This window comes from Manacus vitellinus, unplaced genomic scaffold (genome assembly GCF_001715985.3).
Source record: "Manacus vitellinus isolate BGI_N305 unplaced genomic scaffold, ASM171598v3 ctg7180002217580_pilon, whole genome shotgun sequence".
In the NCBI taxonomy this organism is placed as follows: Eukaryota; Metazoa; Chordata; class Aves; order Passeriformes; family Pipridae; genus Manacus; species Manacus vitellinus.
The window spans coordinates 1-4,024 of record NW_021937340.1 but is presented as its reverse complement, the minus strand read 5'-3'; the positions used below and the strand labels follow the sequence as shown (position 1 = coordinate 4,024).

The 4,024-nt window shown below is 52.9% G+C and overlaps 1 long non-coding RNA gene across 1 annotated transcript; it reads right to left on the bottom strand.

Annotated features, from left to right (window-relative positions):
• Window positions 1-1,180: 1,180 nt before the first annotated feature.
• LOC108642108 lies at window positions 1,181-4,022 on the bottom strand. Its single transcript, XR_003915954.1, has 3 exons — window positions 3,964-4,022; window positions 3,755-3,879; window positions 1,181-1,459 (listed from the first exon to the last, which is right to left on the bottom strand). It is a non-coding gene; the product is annotated as an uncharacterized LOC108642108 (long non-coding RNA).
• Window positions 4,023-4,024: the final 2 nt, after the last annotated feature.

The window sequence follows — 4,024 nt, the reverse complement described above, 5'->3', positions numbered from 1 at the left end:
ATGCTCAATTAAATAACCATGGACTGATATAAAACATGTTTAGGGAACTTAAACCACTTCTTCCCATTATTCTCCATCAGAAATTACCCTTATTTAAGTTCTCCTTTTAACACTTCATTAAAACTGACTTATTAGGAAATGGTTTGAACCAAGAGAATTAAAATCAGGACAAGAGCCTTCAAAATATTAAAATGAGGACAAGAGCCCAAGAGAATTAAAATCAGGAGAAATTCACGTTATTCCCCCCCCGCACACCCCGGGACAGACGGGAGGCCGCGAGTCCCGCCCTGCCGCCGGAACCGGCCCTTAACTCGAGCAGGGCGCGCTGCACCGGCACGAGAGCCACTGCGCATGCGTCGCCGGTCCCTCTCCTGCCTGCCCTTACTTACCACGTGATCGCCGGCGTCTTGCCAACGACTGCGCATGCGCCCCCCCCCCACCCCGCCGCCCGACCGCCCGGCTTCGCTTTCTTACTGCGGCTCCCCCTCCACTTTTCCGGCTCCCTGGGGTTCCCTCACCCACATTTCGGGGTCCCCTTCTCACATTTTAGGGGTGATGACCCCGCAATTTACGGTTCGGGGGGGGGGAGGAGAGGAAACGGGGTGCCCAAGAAGGGGTTTCTTTTTTTTTTTTTTCTCTTTTATTTCATTTTCATTTTATTTCCTTTTTAGTTTTTTTGCCTTTTTTTTTAAATTTTCTTTTTTATATTTCCTTCTTTACTTCGTTTATTTTTTATTCTCTTTATTTTTCATTTTCTCTCCCAGTGCTCCCCAGTAACACCCAGTGCTCCCCAGTAACACCCAGTGCTCCCCAACAACCCTCAGTAACACCCAGTGCTCCCCAGTACACCCCAGTAACACCCAGTGCTCCTCAACAACCCCCAGTAACACCCAGTGCTCCCCAACAACCCCCAGTAACACCCAGTGCTCCCCAAAAATTGACCCAAAACCGACCCAAATCACCCCAAAAGCTGACCCAAAACTGACCCCAAAACCTGACCCCAATCATCCCAAAAGCTGACCCAAAACTGACCCCAATCATCCCAAAAGCTGACCCAAATCACCCCAAACAATGACCCCAAACTGACCCCAAAAACTGACCCAAATCATCCCCAAAAGTGACCCAAAACTCTGCATTTCTTTGGCATCATTTCCTCTCAAAAACAACATCTGCGATTTAGTTGATTGCTAAAGCCATCATTTTAAAATCATCCCAGGAATCCAAAGGGACTGGAAAACACACAGAAATCATTCCTGCACCCACCAAAGCATTAGGAATTGGAACCCGATTCCCTCATCTCTCTCCTTGTTCTTCTTGGCTGGAAAACCTGATGATCCCCACTGGCTGTTTTTAGGCTGCTTTTCTTCCACAGCTCCTTTCCTCCCGGCTGAAACCTCCTGGCATCTTCAGGCCTTATCTGGAGGGAAGCCCCTCTGAAGTATTTCCTCTCGTGGCAATTCTGTGGGATGAAGAAGTAAAAAAAGCACATCAAGAGCTCCTTCTACCCCCTTCCCTCGCAAACACCCTCCCAGCTTGTCCTTGGCAGCTCCATCCCCCCGGCAGCGGCACCCGACGCTTCGGCTCCGCTGGGAAAGGGACAGCAAGTGCAGAAGCAAGTTCAGGTCTGGGCAGGGGCTCCCTGGGGAACGGCACTTCAGTGCTTTAGTCCGTGGCCTTTCCTGCTGCCCTCCCTCCTGGAGGCAGAGGATGACCCGTCCCTTGTTTCTCCCACGCTGGCAGACCCAGGTCCTGCTCCTTTGGCCCCACTTTTCTTGGCAGACCCGGCATCATTTCCCAGGGTCCCCAGAAAACTTCTGCACTTGACCCATTGCTAAGTGCAGAGCACAGGGCAAGGGAAGGACAAATTTCTCGGCACCCACCTCCTGGAATTTCCCTTCTCCGCAGCACGCTCCCGTTCCCGCTGTCTCTGGAGGTGCCCGCACGAGTCCTCCTTCTCCCAGCCCTGCCAAACTGACACACACACAGGAGAAATAACAAGTCTTGCTTGCACAATTCCCCACCCTAACCCTTGCCTGTCCTGCCCAGAGCTGAGGGAAATCTGACGGAATATTAATAAACCACCTTTGTTAAGAGCAGTCATCAGCCCGGTCCTTCAGGCTTTGCAGGAGTTTGTAGGGAACAGCCCCCAATTCCAGTCCTACCTCTAAATTTGTAACAGCTTTCCTCGGAGAGATTCTGGACAGTAACACATACAACAGAAAGAAAAGACTGCACAAGGAGTAACAGAAGGTTTGCCATGAAGAACAGAGGTTCCTGTTCTCCCTCATCAGGCTGGGACTGGAGGACCCAGTCTTTGCCATCAAGAGACCAGAGCGTTGTCATTAAGACTTAAACCTCTCCCCCACGGGGGTTTCTCAGAGAACTGGGCCAGCACTGAGCTACTCCCATGTGCCTGCAGTGCTTTGGGGAGGGACAAGACAACCTTCCACTTGTGCTTGGAAGAGAATGAAAAGTCATTCCCCTTCTCTCTCTCTGACCCAGCACCAAAGCAGTCCTGTAGGACAACACTGGACTAGGCCTGATTCAACTGGGAAAGAAAAAAATCCTAAACAAACAAACAAACCCACCCTGAATTTCAAGGTAAAAATACGCTGCTTCCTGAACAGGAGCACACAAAATGCATTGAAGCCAAACAGAAAATGACAAACCAGAAAAAAAAAAAAAAGAGCCAAAAGAAATGCTCTGCCTGCCTTGATACGCTCTCTGTTTGACCATTCCAAAGGGAATTCTCCACAGATCAGAAGCAATTACCAATCATTTTTCCTCTGTAACAAATGAACAACTTGGGTTTCTGCTGAGGGGCTGGACATGTCCAGTGAGGGTTCAGGGTCTGGGGGGTTGTTTATGGCAGATCCTGACCGGCCCAGGCCAAACCCAACCACCCCCATTGCTGCTCCATCCCACATGGAGAATATTGATACTGTATAGAAATACTCCCCTTCTCTGCTACTCCATCCTTCCTTACACATGCGTGGAGCAGGTTTTCTCCACCCTTTGTTCCCAGCAACAGCTCTCCAGCCCGAATCCCAGCTCCCACAGACACAAACTAAACACACCTAAGGTGATGGTTCCATCAGCACCTGGAATTCCAAGCTCCCTGTTCGCTGGAATGCTCATCCCAACACTCACAGCAATCTCACCTCAGCCCACAGGCTCTCTGTCCTCAGAGGCAAGCACAGCCTGCTCTGGCACCATGTTTCCTCTCATTCCTGATCTCCTGCAAACCCCCAGGGAAATCCAATCCCTCAGACCCTGCATCCCTGGACACGAGGGGAACTGGAGTTTGACCCGGATCCCAGCACCCTGGATAAGTGTGTTCCCACGAGCACGTGCCTGTGGCTCCATCCAGCCCATCCATCCCTCCTTTTCCCCCAGGGAGTCCCAAACCCTCCCCCAGCTCCCCTGCGTCTGTCCCCCGGCCCAGCCCAGCTCCAGGCTCTCCCCCAGCACTGTGTCAGCCCCAGCCCTGGCAGAGCTGCAAACAGCCCCCAGCTCGGCCCCCCGGGCTCCTGAACCCCCAAGCCAAGGCTCGGGCTCACCAACGGGGACCCACCTGCCCCTCTCAGCACAGCCCAACCCCACAGCTCGGGGACCCCACGCTCACCCAGCCCTTCACCCCTTCCTCTCCACCCTTCCCAGCACGGCAAGGACCAACCTGCAGTGGAAACAGAGCCAGTGCCCAGGGAGCAAATGCCAACAGGCAGGAGGAGAGAAACGTGTCCCTCTGACTTACCTCACCCCACGGGCTGCACCAGGTGCCCCCAGCGCCGGTCGGTGGGGCTGGAGCCTGTTGCCTTTGGCTGCTCACACCCCAACACATTCGGCATTGCTGGACCCAAGTCAACGATTTTCCCTGTCCTGAAAGAGAGGAGAACAAGAAAATTAAGTGCACCGGGGAAGTCAAAGGCCCTTGGCTTTCACCCTTCTCTTCTGATTACTCACCACAGGCGTTTCTTCCCTAAAACCTGCTCTTACCCCGCACCCCCCGCCCCGGCCGGTCGCC